We start from the raw sequence: 16,899 nt of genomic DNA on the forward strand, positions 1-16,899 counted from the left end.
AGACACTTGCTTAACCATGTTTATTGCTGCTCTATTTATAATAGTCAATAATTGGAAACAACCTAGATGCTCCTCAGTGGGTGAATGGATACAAAAATGTGGTACATTTACACAATGAAATATTACTCAGCCATTAAAAGAAATTATGGAACTAGAAACAGCTCACCCAGAGTGAGGTAACCCAGGCCCAGAAAGATAAATATGGTATATATTTGTTTATGTATGGATGTTAGCTGTTAAGTCAGAGATAAGGAACATTGAAATTCAGAGTGATGTATAGAGAAAGGGACTGGGAGTTGCAGGTTGGAAAGATCTCTCTAAAAAAAAGGATAAATAGGATAGACAGTTATGGATGGCAGAAAGATAGTACTGGAATGTTAGGATCAAACCAGGAGGGGAGGAAAGAAGGGAATGGGGGAGGGAATATGGGAAGAGACAGATAAAATTAAGAGCCACTTGAGAGGTCATATTGAAACCTAATATAGTAGAAGCTTCCTAAATTATAAACATATATGAAGGCAATCTATATGCAATCACCAATAACAAGGGAGACCCAGCCCCAACTGGAGAACTCTCATCAATACATGAAGCTTCAGGAGCAGGACTGGTTCAATCTAATTGAGTTGTTCATCAAAAGGATCCCATGGGAGCCCCCAAAACAATCTAGTCTGTTTCAAAAACCTATCGAGTGCTCTCCACAAACTGACAGTAAGGCCCTTTTAATGAAAACAACATTTCTAGAAGCAGTCAGTCTCTCCAGTTTCTCAGTATTTCTTTCTGTGCTCTGTTTGGGTCTATGTCTTTTAAATCTTTTTTTCCAAATATTAGTGGTTCTTGACTCTGTGTATTTCAGAGGAAGTCATGAAAGCATATTTGAGAAAAAGAGAAAAGAACGCCTACACAATTCATTGAAAATAGAAAAGTCAATCTGGTCCCTATGTAGACTCATGGACACTACAGGCTAGTCTTCTTGGCACCAGAGGTACTCTACATGCTACCAGAAGAGAAACACAAACACCAACCCAGTTTCAAATCCTTTTATCTGTAATCCTGTTCTCCCTTCAATGCATACTAATGCAATATAGAACAAAATCCATGAAAATATCCAGCCAACATCTGATTTGACATTAGTCCTACTCGACAAGGTGCAACCCATTCTTGATGCTACTTGGGTCAAGAAGCCTCTGAGACTAGATAGTCCCAGGACCTAAGCTAAAACCAAACACAACTCTTCTACAAAAGGAAAATAGCAAGAAAGGGGCTCTTAATGACATTCTTCTATATTCATAGATGAGTTCCTTGTCTGATCACTCATCATCAGAGAAGCTTCCTCCTACCACAAATGGGAATAAATGCAGACACCCACAACCAGACAACATGCAGAGAGTAAGAGACCTCACAACACTGTGCCCTAAATGGGGTGTCTCCATTCAATCCCTCCCCTGAGGGCTCAGGGAACCCTGCAAAAAAAGGAGGCAGAAAGAGTATGAAGGCCAGGCGTGAGGGAGGACACCAAGAAAACAAGGCCTGCTATATCAATAGGATCAATGAACATGTGAACTCAGAGACTAAGGCAGCATATACAATGGCTTCATGGTGTCTGGGCAAGATGCGGGCCTAGAGCTGAAAGAAGTGAACACATTCTCCATCCCTAACCCAGAAGCTATTGCCAACTGATAACCATTTGCAAATAAAAAGAAAAAAAATAGTTTTTCTACAGTATTTTCAATGGCAAACTAACTACTCTTAAGGACAGGCCACATGCTAAGCAAATAGATTGCCAACAGAAAACTCTCATTTTCATGTTTTATTTTGACTTTCATTTTATTTATTTAGTTAGTTTTATTTACCCTACTGGTTTTGCACATATATTATGGCTTGTGGGTTTTTTGTTATTGTGGGATTCCTGAATGTGCAAAAAGTAGGTTTATGTGTCTAAATCTGTTTGTTATGCATTCTCTTTGGATTGTTACCATCTGTTTGTTTATTTTGTCCAATTCCCGTTTATTTTTGTTTTACCTTATTATATTTTATTTTATTATTATCACTTAGATGTCTCTTTGCTTTTTAAGGAGAGACAGTGTAATGCTAAAACATATCTTCATTTTGGGTTAGGCATCCATCTTGGTACATAATAGCCCTTTGTCTCTGACTCAAGAACCTGGAAGATGAGCTCCTTAGAACCATGACTGCTTGACCCCCCACCAATATATGTATAGCCTTGAACATCTGCTTGTGATGATATGACTAAATGATGATTCAGCTTCTGTCACTTGCTTATGTAGACACTCAAGGACTATTTTGAGGTCACTTTAGACTTCTAATCTTGGCAGAATAGAACATCTTTTGTGATTTTCACCTTTAAAATACCTTTCTGCACCTACTTATGCAGAGAATGTCTTTTATTTGGGATAGAGATTGTGGCACTGCTAACAGTCATAATAAATTTTACTAATTGTAATCTAAATTGAGTTTTATGGTATTTCCCAAGTGGTCTTAAACTCCACAGAAACAGAAAGGGCGTGGATCAGATTGGGAGGGGAAATGGGGAGGAATTGGGAGGAATAGAGGGATAGAAAACCATAGTCATAATATATCATAGAAAACATCTATTTTCAGTAAAGGAATAAAAGTCCTGCAAACACACACACACACACACACACACACACACACACACACACACACACACACACACACATACACACACTTAGAACAACAAATAAAATAAAGCGGCTATAAATTTATAAAAGAGCAAGAGGAGCATAAAGGAAGTTTGGAGGTAGGAAAGGAAAGGAAAGGGACAATGATGTAAATATATTATAACCTCAAAAAACAAAAGAAGTTTAAAAACTAACCAAAATACAAAATAACATACAATAAATACTTGACATTTCAAATTAAATATGTATCTATCTAGAAAAAAGCTCAGTTTACTTGTTTAAATAAAAGCTCAGCCATCTCTATCATTTTTCTAGATTGATAATAATGTTGTCAGTTATACAAACAACACAAAAGTAAGATTAATATTAAAATCCATTGCCTACAATTTCTACACATGTGCTAAGCTTTTCTATTAGCACTTAAAGTGTGTTAAATCTATCATTAGATTCTACTATAGTTTCTGGGCTTATCTTCTTGCACATGGGCAGTTAACTTGATATATGACACCATTCCATTCTTTTCTCTGGGCCATCATTATCACATTCGACTCCACAGAGAGTTTATTCTCATTTTCCTTTAAAGTCTCCTCTTCTGTCTCTTGTCACATTAAGTTCAGACATATCTAAATTTCTGCCACAACCCTAGTTTTAAATGTGATACACCTGGTTACAGCATGCTCTTACTCACTTCCATAATAACTATAGTATGTTGTCTCTCACTATCAAATGCCTTATAATCAGAAACCAGGCTGATTCAGGAAATAAAGAATTTATTTCTACCTAAGCTGGCCAGACAAAATGTCACCATTGAATCACTATTGAGGGAAACTTAAGAGCTATATTTTAGACTGCTCTCTTGTGACTGAGAATTGTTTAGGTCTAAATCACATACCCTTAATTTTCCATTGCTTTAGTGAGTCTACCTAAAGACACCATCAATCCCTTCGTTGCCAAAACTATTTTTCTCCATTTGATTATTACTTCTCTTTATCATCCTTCCTCTCTTGTCTCTTCAAAAATACCATTGAATATCATTTAGTTCATTTTGTGTTAATCGTTTACTACTTGGCACGGGCCTATCCTCAAGTATGGTTAATATAGCCAGTGAGCCTTAGTTGGAGAAAACTAATCTTTCCTTTGCAAGAGCAGTTGTCGTATAGATAATTTCATGGTTAGGGTTGGAAGCTCAAGTTCACTTCCTCATCTCAATTCTGTAACTTGGCTGGCTAGGTGCATACTGCCAGAGTCTTTATGAGTTCATATGTGATCAGTCCTGTTGTGTCTCGAAGATGATGTTTACTTGGTGTGATCCATCCCCTCAGGTTCTTGCAGTCACTCCTCTTCTGCATAAGTTCCCTGAGCCTTGAGGAAAAGGGTTGAATACAGTCTTCCCATTTAGGAGAGTTCTTTCTAAATCTTTCTTTTTACCATACCTAATAGAAGTTTTGATAAAGTTCACATGTACAGGTTTTTTTTTTCAGTAAGTTCCCCTAACATCCTATATATGAATTCCCTGAAAATATATTGCATACATATATATTATTCAAATACATATATAATTTTTCCAGACGAAAACTCAGATACTATTTCCCTTGTCTGGTCTGAAGAAGCTGCAACAATCCTGTCCTACTAAGACTTTCTAACCTTAGTTTCACCAATTTATATCACACCCAATAAAAACATTTTTCTTTGATTGTCACTATAGCTGAAGTTTTCCTGTGCCTGCTCAGTCTGGTGGCCCTACAGCTGGTCACTTGGCTGTAAACACAGATCCAGGTAAGGACACAGAGACTTATATTACTTATAAACTGTATGGCCATGGCAGGCTTCTTTCTATCTAGTTCATATATCTTAAATTAACCCATTTCTATTAATCTATAAGTTGCCACGTGGCTTGTGACTTACTGGTACTTTACATCTTGTATCTCATGGCAGCAGTTGGCAGCATCTCCTCACTGAGCCTTCCACTTCCTAGAATTCTCCTCCCTCTTTGTCCCATCCATACTTCCCGCCTGGCTACTGGCCAATGAGTGTTTTATCTATCAATCAATCAAAGCAACACATTCACAGCATACAGAAAGACCTCCCCAGCATTTGATACTTATTTTTCTCCCACTGTTTTTATTTTTAAATTGTCTTCAATATAGTGACTTTATTGATTCACTTTATTTTCAGTGTATTTATTTTTAGTATGATAAAACCATAATATTTAATGTGATTTCTGGTATATAAAATTTTGTTTTAGTCTTGATATATTTTGGAGTTATGCCCTTTTATATATAATTTTATAATTATTTAACAAATTGTATTTTTAACAAAAATATTAAATAAACAAATAAAAGATTGCATATACATAGGCACCATTTATAAATCTAGCTCATTTATGTTAGCTAGAACCAACTCTAATACCTAGAAGTAAAAAAGTAATAAAATAATAATACCATATAATAATAAATATTATAATATCAGCTTTCTTGACTAAAGCTAGGACACAAATGATTTCTCGATATGACACTTAAAGTAGCCATGACGCCTTTGAAAAGGAAGTGATTAAGGAGCAAGGAAGACAAAGAACAGGTGGCTGTGAAATATTTTGCAGATGATTCTATGAATCAAATATGTAATAGCTGGAACAAAGAATAACCATTAATATTGCAGAAAGAACCAATGAAATAAATAATAGTTAAGGGATACATAATTGTTGTAAATAAATAACTGTAAGGGAAGATATTTATTACCTTATTAGACTACCATTGAATAGTTAAAGTATTTCTCCTATTTTCTTTATTGAGAATATATATTTTTCATACAATATATTCTCATAATATTCTCCTCTTCCCCAGCTCCTTCAAGATCCTCCCAACCGCCCCTCCCATCTAAATCCATGTTCTTTATGTTTCTAATTAGAAAACAAACAGGCATCTGAAAATAATAATAATACAAAACAGAAATAAACAAACCTAGACAAAACAAACAAAAACAAACCGAAGAAAAAGAGGAAAAGAAAGCATACAAGAAACACACATCAATGCAGAAATGAACACATTTACTCATACACTCAGGAATGTCATGAGAACACAAAGCTGGAAGCCATAATACATAAGCAAAAGATGTGTAAGATAAAAATTCAATAAATAAATACTCTGACAAAACATAATGGGACAAAGAACCTCCAAAGAAGCTATTGAGTCTATTTTATGTTGTCCATCTACTGTGGGTTTGTAGCCCAAGTAAAACTCTCTTGGGGAAAAGAAATTTTTCATTTGATTATCAATAGGAAATAGCTTCTTGGTTAGGGTTGTGGTGTCCATTTCTTCTCTTAGTGCTGGGACCCCATCTAGTTTACACCTACACAGGTCCTGAACATGCTTTCCCAGTCTCTGTGGGTTATGTGTATCTATACTGCTGTATTTAGAGGGCCTTGCTTCCTTTTTAAATTTTAAACTATACACAAATACAAATATGACTATGTTACAGCAAGCATAATAATAATAAACTCATACAAGAATGATGGAGTGTGATAAAATATTGACTGATAATTAGAATGAGAATATTCATAATTTCAAGGTAACTATCTCTGCTTTGTAATATATGTAGATAGTTACCTATTTGTTGTACAAACTTGACTTTAAATATATTTTAATAAGGAATAAGATTTTTCTTCTATAACTTACTATGCCTAATATTATAAAACTATAACAAGTTCTTACCAAATAAATACCAATCAATTTGTTCAAATTATGTAGAGTACCTTCTATTCTATCCAAAATTTCTGCACTTTGAATGTGCAACCAAACTCTCAGTCTTGTATGCAAAAGGAGTAGACAAATGCCATTGAATTAAATAATTATATTCAAAAAGATTTCAGACCTTGGAGCAAGTTATGAAGGATACTGTGTAGTATGGTTAATAAAATAGTGTGTTTGGTATGTGTGCTAGACCAGAGAAATTTGACTCAGACTTACTGATTCTGAAAGCCTTAATCCATGACACAAATGGCCGTCTGGACAAGACTGTGGGAAGTTCTAGTCACTTTATTGCAGTCATTGTTAAGAACATAGATTCATGAGAAATATGAGGACAGCATTGGTATATTAAAGAAGGAAAGAAAGAAAGGAAGTCTTAAACCAAAGGTGACTGAAGAGACATGCACATAAATTCAATAACAATAGAAATGTTGACATTTAGTACTGAAAGCATCACAACATATTCTTTTACTACTTAGGTTTTTTAAAACCTTATAGAGAAATTATTTATTTTTGTTTAATAGTAACTTTTTAATGCATACATACAGAACTGTTTTATAGTATCATATCTTCATGGAGCAATGTTGAAAATACTGTTTCTGATAGCTTTTGAATTTATTTTACCTTTTATTGAAAATATATTTTTTCCTCACATAATATATTCTGCTTACATTTTCCTCTCACTCTACTTCTCTCAGTTCTTCCCCACCTCCCCTCTCATCTGGACCCACCCCTTTTCTGTCTCTCATTAGAAAACAAATAGTATTCTAAGGCATAAAAATAAAATATAACCCAAACTAACACATTGGAATAGGACAAAGTGAAAAAATGGAAGAAAAATCGTCCAAAAAAAGGCACAAGACGTGGATTTAGATGCAGAGATCCATTTGTTCATATGCTCTGGAATCACATAAATATACAAACCCAGAATCCACAATATATACACAAAAGACCTATATTTTACAAAGATATATATGCATATATATGTATAAATTAAAATTAAGATAAAAAATAATAACAATAAGGTAAATCCCTGAAACTACATCATGAGACTAAGAACCTCCAAAGATTTCACTGGTGTCATTTTCTGTTGGTCATCTACTGCTGGGAAAGTAGCCTAAACTTAAGAGTAGGAAAATTTTCTTCTATGGTTTCATTGAAAATACTTTCTGTGTCTTTGACTTGTGTTTCTTCTCCCTCTTTTCCTGCTATTCTTAGATTTGGTCTTTTCGTAGTGTCCCAGATTTCCTGCATGTTTTGTATCAGTAAGTTTTTAGATTTAACTTTTTTTGGACCAATGTGTCAGGAGTTTGTTGTTGTTTTGCTTTGCTTTGTTTTAATTTGCCTTTTTTTTTTTTGTTTTGGCCAATGTACCCATTTTTCCATCATGTTTTCAATGCCTGAGATTGTTTTTTTCTATCTCTTACACTTTGTTTATGTGGTGGTTTCAGAGAAAATGACTCCCAAAGACCCATAGGGAGTGACATTATTAGGAGGTGTGGCCTTGTTTTAGGAAGTGTGTCATTGTGGGGGTTTTGATGTCTCATATGCTTAAGCTATGTCCAGTATTTTATACAGTCAGCTGCTGCTGCCTGCAAATCAAGATGTGGAACTCTCAGCTCCTTCTCTGGCACATGTCTGCCTACATGCTGCCATGCTTCTTGCCAAGATAATGGACTAAACCCCTGAAACTGTAATCCAGCCTTAGTTAAATGTTTCCCTTTATAAGAGTTGTGGTCTTGATGTCTTGTTACAGCAATAGAAACCCTAACTAAGACAGTTGGTGAAGCTTGCCTCTGAGTTTTCTATTCAAGTTCCTAGATTTTTAATATCCAGATTTCCCTCAGTTTTTTTTTCCTTATCAATTCTATGTCCACTTTCAGTTCCTGAACTGTTTTGTTCATCTGATTTTGAGATTCCATCTTACACCTTAGTCCCACACCAGAGGGTTCTTCTGATTTGGGACACAAGAATCTCTTAACAATTTTTTAAAGCAATATGTCTGGGGGAGGGGAAAGGGAGGGTGGAGGAATGGAAACTTGAGGGAGTGGTTTGGGCAGGCTGGGTTCAGGAAGTGGGATGGAGGAGTGATGGAGGGGAACAGTAACCAAAAGAGACATCCTGTCCAGTCTTAATATGAGGGATGTGATTAGTCTCACTGTGACTTGATATCCCATGACTGGTTGATATCCGTGGCTGGTTGATGTTCAAATAAGACCTACCCTTTTCTGAAGAGAAACTGAGGAGAAGTGGATGAGGGGAGCATAAGAAAGGTGGGAGGAAGGAATTGGGAGGAAAGGAGGGAGAGGAAACTGCTGTTGGGTTGTAAAAATAATATTATGAGTAATAAAATTTTTTTTCTCAATAAAAATATTAAAAGAAAAAGCTTACTGGTGAAAATACATAGATAGAATATAGGAAGTATATGGGATCAAATATATATGTAAATAACTAAGAGTTACCCATTCTATACCAAGTTTTGCTACTAGAGAACTAAAAGCTTTGATTTGGACATTATGGTATGGGATCAGGGAGGACTCCTGTTTTCAACTTTAGCAAACAGGTGGTGGAAAGATTAAAGGACTGACTGAACCTAGACATGTGTATAAGAGGGTACTGAGGGGATCGAGGCTACTGCCTTGAACAAGCTATGAACATCCACACTCTAGCACCAAGTTATGTATAGGTTTGACCCAAATGGAGATATCAAAGTTAGTTCAGAATATTCAAATGTTAAATTCAGAAGGTTATGACACAAATGATACTTTTATTATAATATATTAAATTATAATATTTGTACATCTATGTACTTATGGAGTACAGTGTGATAATTTTATAGATGTGTGTAATCTATAAGTAATACACCTGGAAGATAAATATTTTACAGATGTGCATATGGAAGTCTGTGCTGGTATGCCTGTGTGTGGGTCAAGCAGAGATTTCTGTGTGTGCTTCTTCTGTGCGTAGACAACCTCATGTTGTTGCTCAGGAACTATCCATATTGTTTTTGTTGCTCTTTTGGTTCATTTTAGAGAAGATCTCACAATACCCATCAGGTGAAGCTGGCTGGCCTCTGAAACCCAGATTTCTTCCAGTGTTTGAATAAGCAACACATACCAACATGCCTGGCTGTAATATTTTTACGTGAATTCTGGGGATACATCTCAAAGGTCCACATACTTGCATCGGAAACACTTTATCAATTGAGCTACCTCCTATGCCCTACATGTTCTATTGTAATAATACTTTTCATTTCCTTAGCATAATGTGTTGAATATACATATATTATTTGTTTATTATAACAGCATACATCATGCCTTTTAATTTTTTTTGTATGTTTACTTTGGAAGGGGTAAGAATGTGAGAGAAGGTGCAGCAGAGGTTGCAGGAAAGTTTCAGATCCACCTGAGCTGGATTTAACTGGAAGTTTTTGGCCATCTGATGTGTATGCTGTCACCAGAATTTAGGTCCTCTGCAAGAGCAGCAAGTGCTTGCAATTTATGAGTCATCATTCCAGACCCTAAGGTATGTTTTGATGTACAATACATCACAAGTAAAATTTATTGAAAGATTCTAATTTATCTCCCAAAGCCAGCATTTACATTTTAAGACAATTTGTGTGCAAAACAATGTACTGTATATTATTTAGTTTACAGACAAAGATACTCAAAACTAATTTCATTTATATGTGATTTATTAAATTACTACTATAAATGAAGATGAATCACATATATGAAAGTAACATTTATGTAGTAACTTTTTGCTCAGCTCTTTTACAGTCTCAACACAAATCACAGCCAGGATTCAGAGAGGATTCTACAAGTATTTTTTCTGAAGTCCCATTGGTTGAATTCCAGCAGGTAATGGTCTGTAAAAGGAAAGCCAATTTGCCCCTTGATGGAGATTACTGTACCAAATGTACCAGAGAGCTTTAGAAAATGTGACACGCTTTCTATTCAACAGTGACAGAGTCGATTAGTTTCCTAGCTTTTCTTTTTGTGCAATGGAAATAGGTCTTGCTTGTTAATTCCCTTTAATCTCGCACATCAGTTTCCTTGTATTGTTTCTTATTTATAAACCTGTACAGTTATAGTTAAGATAAAGTGCATAGTTGTACATGTTGAAAAATTCCGATTCATTGTACAATGCTATCTGCTGGGTTATAATCTCTAAAATTAAATAGATTACAAACATGAGAAACTTTTATTTTCAGAGGAGAAGGGAATAAATCAACATTTCCAAGTTAATCATTACTAATAGGCAGATCTTATATTCTAGACTAATATGTCTTGAAAATTACATGATCGTGATATATCTATTGATATGGTTTTGTAAGCCTGAAGATTTATATTTCATTTTAGTGTATTTTGTCCTAGAAATATAGAATAAACTAAACTATATAATCATGATGTATATTAACAAATCTATACCTAAAGCCAAACATGGGATTTAAATTTTTATTTCTAATTGTTTGCATATTTTAACATATCCATTTTATAACAATATCTGAAACTGAATTCAAATGTAATTATATAAGTAAATGTAAGGATAGATTGTTGTATTCTCAACACTCAGGAGGCAGACACATGCAAATATATTTGAATTTGACACAACTTTGTCTACTTAGCAAGTTCAAGGCCAGCTAGGGTAACATTAAAAAGAAAAACATTAGCTTCAGAATTAACAGAAAAAAATGAAAAGCAAGCAAGCAAACAAACAAATAAACAAAAAACCCAAGCAATTTTAAAGGCTTTGGGTTAGTACTTAAGAACATTTAATGTTCTTTCCAATGACCCAAGTTCTGAGTCTAGGACTCATTTCAGATAGCTCACAATTGTTAACTCCATCTTCAGGAGTTATGATACTGACTTCATGCCTCCAAGGGCATCCAAACATACATGGCATACACATTTACAAACACACATGTACATAAATAAGAATAAAAATAAGCTTTTAAGTTCCCACTATTCTGGCCTGGTCATCTCTGTACATTTCCCAATCATGATCTTGATGTCCCTTGCTCATAGAATCCCTCCTCTCTCTCATCAACTGGACTCCTGGAGTTTGGCCTGGTGCCAGTCCATGGATCATTGCATCTGCTTCCTTCAGTTACTAGATGAAGGCTCTATGATGACTGTTAGGGTATTCATCAATCTGACTACTAGAGTTGGTCAGTTCAGGCACCCTTTCCACTATTGCTAGTTGTCTAAGGTGGAGATCATCTTTGTGGGTTCCTGGGAACTTCCCCAGCACCCTGTTTCTTCCTATTCCCATGATATTTCCATCTATCATGGTATCTGTTTCCATGCTGTGGAGCCCCCGTGGGACTGGACTGGATCCTCTGCATAGGCAAGACAGTTGTTTAGCTTGAACTGTTTAGGAGTTCCCCTGGCAGTGGGATTGGGATCCATCCCTGGTGCTGGCTTTTTGGAGCTCAGTGCCTATGGTGGGCACCTTGCACAGCCTTGGTGCAGGGGGAGGGACTTCATCCTGCCTCAACTTAATGTATCAATATCTTCAGGCTCGCCATAGGAGGGCTTGCATTGGAGGAGGTGGGAATGGGGCACCAGTTAGGGAGGAATGTTGGGGCGGAGGGAGGAGAGGGGGAAGGAGAAGAGGGGGATCTATGGTTGGTTTGTAAAATGAATAGAAAATTTCTTAATAATAAAAAAGAAAAAAATAAGCTTTAAAATTGACATGAGTACATTTAAAAGTTATTTTACAAAATAAACCATATTTTTTTTTTGGTTGAGAAAACATACATAATAATACAGACTTACAAAGGCCACATCAATCAACATGCCAGCACATATGGATAAATATTTTCCAAGGACCCACTTCTACATGAAGAATTATAAGTAGTCAAGAGCTGCTAAGGGAGGGAGAACCAATCAGTTCTTTCTCTCCACAATTGAGACCTCAAACAATAAAGGATCAACTCTAAGCACATGCAAATAAGGAAATCTCCGGGTGCAGTAGTTCATATAAGTGTGTGTGTGTGTGTGTGTGTGTGTGTGTGTGTGTGTGTGTGTGTGTGTGTAAATAAATAAATACAGCAGAGGTCATGAATGTAAAATGATGGGAGGAGTTGGAGGAAAGAGACAGGCTAGGAAAGGTTGCAAACACCCTACTCATGTTTAAAATCCCGAGGTAATAAAATATAAAAATACATCCCTGGTACATGAGCAAGCCTTTTGGAGCCCACTACCGATGATGGAACACCTCCCACAGCCTTGAGGCAGGGGAGGAGGGGCTTGAACCAGCCTCTATTTATTTTACCTCCCCATGGGAGGCCTTACCTTCTTGTAGGATGGGATGAGAGGTGTCTTGGGTTGGGAAGGCTGGAGGGGCAGGAAGAGGAAAGAGGGGCAATCTTTGGTATGTAAAATGAATTTTAAAAAATTGTCAAAAATACAATAGTACAGACAACAAACAGATAAGTGTAGGTGTCTCAGGAGCTAGTCCAACTCACCAAGCACATGACAATTAACAAAATATTTGCAGCAGCATAAAAAACATCTCTGTGTTTTCAGGCAATAGTAACTGGTACTCACTACTTTACTCTCCATCATTTCCAGTAAACCATCAGTAATAATGAAAAAAGTAAATAGAAATTAATATATGAAAATGGCAGTTGGGAAATACATGTGAATAAATGTACCATTACAGGTGTCATGATTTTTTTTGGATGCCTAGAATAAGATATCAATGCAATAAAATATCTAAAGCAGAAATGTGTAAAATATTTAAATTAATTTAGATATTAACTCTAGAAAACATAAAGGAGTAGAGAAAAATAAACTTCCCTGTTATTTACTCTTTATTGTATACATGGTATTATTTTACTTGAGTATAATAAGGGGTTCACTGAGTCCTTAAGTATGGAACACACTTAAAGAAATACTGGGTTTCCAGTTTCTGTAATTTCATGACTCGACATCACTTCAATAGACAATCATATTTCTTAAACCTTCGCAAATTCGCAAAAGTATTATTTCATAAGGCATATGTTTAATTCATTCAGAAAATAAGTCATAAGTGACCCTTTCACGTAAACACTAGATTAGGTACAGAGTAAGTAGGAATAAATGCCATGTAATTCTTACACAAAAGGCAAGCCACATGAGCAAATGCTGTCCTGTGCAGCAAATTCTGCACATAGAGAGGAAACAGGACTCACACATCTAATATTATTTCATTGGTGACATTGAGTTACTACTTATCAGGAGATGTGTTGGCTAGTCAAAGAGTGACACAAAGAAAACAAAAAGAAGAGTAATACCCAGACATAAACAAGAATCCCTTCAGCAAAGCGCAAGCATTTGGCCGATGCAGTCATGTCAGATCCTAGGAACAATAGCAGCAATGATATTGGCGATGTAGTCAAAGATGGGGTCATGAAAGGCTTATGCTATTTTCCCAGTTTCTCAGCTTCTAGCTTTTACACCATAATTTTTGGAAATCACTGCTTATTTTCTTTCATTGCAGTATTCTTTTGATGGATCCATCAAGACGTGATTTTCCCCACAATAGTGTATTCCCTTCTATGTTTTGACATATCAAGCTCTCTTTGACAATATTCGCATTCTTATAGTTTGCGAGCAACATAAAAATCAATTTAATTTTAAGGATTTTCGGCCGCTACAGATCTCTTTTGAGCATTAATGAATTCAGTGTTCACTACTATGATTTATTTATTTAATTGTTTTTGGAGCAAACTAAACTTGCATTTGGAATTGGTTAGAAGTTGGAAATGACTTCTGGGTTAGGGATGGGGCTGTGTGGGTGTCCTTGTCCTTTCAGCTCCAGGATCCCATATTGTGCAGACTCATGCAGGCGATGTGCTTACTGCCTCTTTGAGTTCACATATTCATTGATCCTGTTGACACAGGGGTACTGTGGATATCGCTCTGTATGCTCTGAATGTATTGCTCTGATTGGTTAATAAATAAAGTGCTGATTGGCCAGTAGCCAGACAGGAAGTATAGGCGGGACAAAGAGAAAGGAGAATTTAGAGAACAGGGAGGCTGAGTCAGGAGATGCTGCCAACCTCTGCCATGAGAAGCAAGATGTAAAGATACTGGTAAGCCACGAGCCACGTGGCAAAGTATAGATTTATTTAAATGGGTTAATTTAAGATGTAAGATCTAGCTAGTGAGAAGCCTGAGCTAATAGGCCATACCGCTTTAATTAATATAAGCATGTGTGTGTTAATTTGGGTCTGAGCGGCTTTGAGACCGGCAGATGAGAGAGCTTTGTCCTGACCACAGGCCAAGTGGGACACAGGAAAGCTTCAGCTGCATAGGCGGCATTGTTTTTTGGTGTCCTCCATCCACTCTGGCTGTTACACTCTTTCTGCCTCCTCTTCTGCCAGGTTCCCTGAGTCCTCAGGGGAGGGACCAAGTGGAGACAACCTTATTTAGGCCTGAGTGTAACAAGGTCTCTCACTCTGTGCATTTTGTCTGGCTGTGGGTCTCTGTATTTGTTCTCATCTAATGTATGGGGACATTTCTCTGATGATGGCTGAGCAAGGCACTCATTTATGAATACAGAAGAATGTCATTAGGAGTCATTTTATTGCTATAGTTCTTTGTTTCTAATTCTGTGAAGAGACAACATGACCAGGGCAACTCTTTAAGAAAAATATTTAATTGTGGTGGATTGCTTGCAGTTTCAGAGGTTCACTCCATTATTTTCCTGGTGGGAGCACAGTGGTATGCAGCCAGACTTGGTGCTGCGTACATCTTGGCTTGAAGGCAGCAGGAAGCTGACTCACTCACTAGGTGGAATCCTGAGCATAGAAAACCTCCAAGTCTGCTCCCACAGTGACACACTTTCTCCAGCAAGACCATACCCTCTCCAACAAAGCCACACCTTCTATTAATGCCACTCCCTAAGAGATTATGGGGGTCAAATACATTAAAACTACCACAAGTAGTGTTTACTGTTCCCCTAGATCCCTGGGCTATCTAGCCTCAGGTTCCTGGTCAGCCAAATCCTACTGTGAATGAGTTTCAGCTAAAGGATTGGGCCTCACGTCAAATCAGATATTGTCATATTACTCCAACAAACTTTTTACCACCATTGCGTTGCAAAGTCATACCTTCAAGGCAGGACAACACTGTGGATCAAATGGTTTGCAATTGGTTTTGTATTTTACATTTCTCCTCTGGTAACATGCAGAGTACTGTCCAGTAACAAGAATATTATCCAGTAGGACTGAGGGCTCAGCTAGGAACCAGCTTGATTTTTCCATATTCAATGAATTGTGTAGGTATTATCACCAGATCTGGACGTGGGGAGGATCAAGTGGGGACGGGGAGGAAAGAGGGGTACAAAGAAGGGAAAACAGTGACAGCTAAAATTAAGGACCATTTGAAGGGTGGTATGGAGACAGTATGTAGAACCTTCCTAATATATATATATCCAAATAATTGGGGAACCAGAGTCCCAACTGGCCACCCCTTATCATCAGTGCAGCTTCATAGGGAATAGCTTACATCCAGTTAGGCTGCAAGTCAAAGGACTCCCATGGGAATTTCCAAACAACCCAGGCTGTTGCCAAGACTATAGGTTGTTCTCTGTAAACTGGGTTTAAATGTACAATTTAATCTGAGTCACATTGTCTTCTGTTCCTCTAAATCTCTGTGAAACTAGCATGGTTTTCCAAGGTATCCTCTTCTCATACTTCTTAAAAGTGTTTTCTGTGTGAGGTGGGTTGGGTGTGAGGAAGGCGGTAGGGGCAGGAGGAGGGAAGAGGGGGGAATCTATGATTGGTATGTAACATGAATAAAAAATTTCTTAATAAGAATATTTTTTACTACCCATTTCCCTCTGTTTGGTAAAAGAACATTCTAGTAAATTATGATTAATTCTAGGGACAGAAAAGTCTTATAGTTCAATTCTATATCCAAAATCTATGCTCCATTATTTATTTCAGCTAAGATGTTTCAAATTACAAAAACATCCAGAACATTTTTTAAAGTTTTTGTTCCATTTAGATACAGGCATATAGACGCATTTTAGCATATATATGCATATTGTGTTAAAATTAATATTCACCTAGGGTTATGACTGACAAACATTGACATCCAGGATGTACTTGTGCATGATCATAAGTAATATTAAGGGAAAGTAATAATTATTCCAAAATGACTCTATCAGAGACAAAAATCAACCTTTATTCTTGAATGAATTATGTCTCTCACAGATGAGTATGTTGAATATACTCAATAACTCACACAGTAGCAATACTTCAATTTAGAAACTTTTCAAACTTAACTTAGTTAAAAATATGGAGTTAATAAGGGGATCTCTTTTCAAATTAAATTATACTGTCTGTGTTTATATGTGTGTGTCTGTTCATGTTCACATGTTATGATGGTATGCATGCGTAAGTAAGAGGACAGTTTTGTGGAGTCGGTTGTTTCCTTCCAACTTTTTGTATTCACTTGCAATTGAATGCATGTTGTCTGTATTCTAAGAGAAGAGAT

Source organism: Peromyscus maniculatus, chromosome 9 (genome assembly GCF_049852395.1).
Source record: "Peromyscus maniculatus bairdii isolate BWxNUB_F1_BW_parent chromosome 9, HU_Pman_BW_mat_3.1, whole genome shotgun sequence".
Lineage (NCBI taxonomy): Eukaryota > Metazoa > Chordata > Mammalia > Rodentia > Cricetidae > Peromyscus > Peromyscus maniculatus.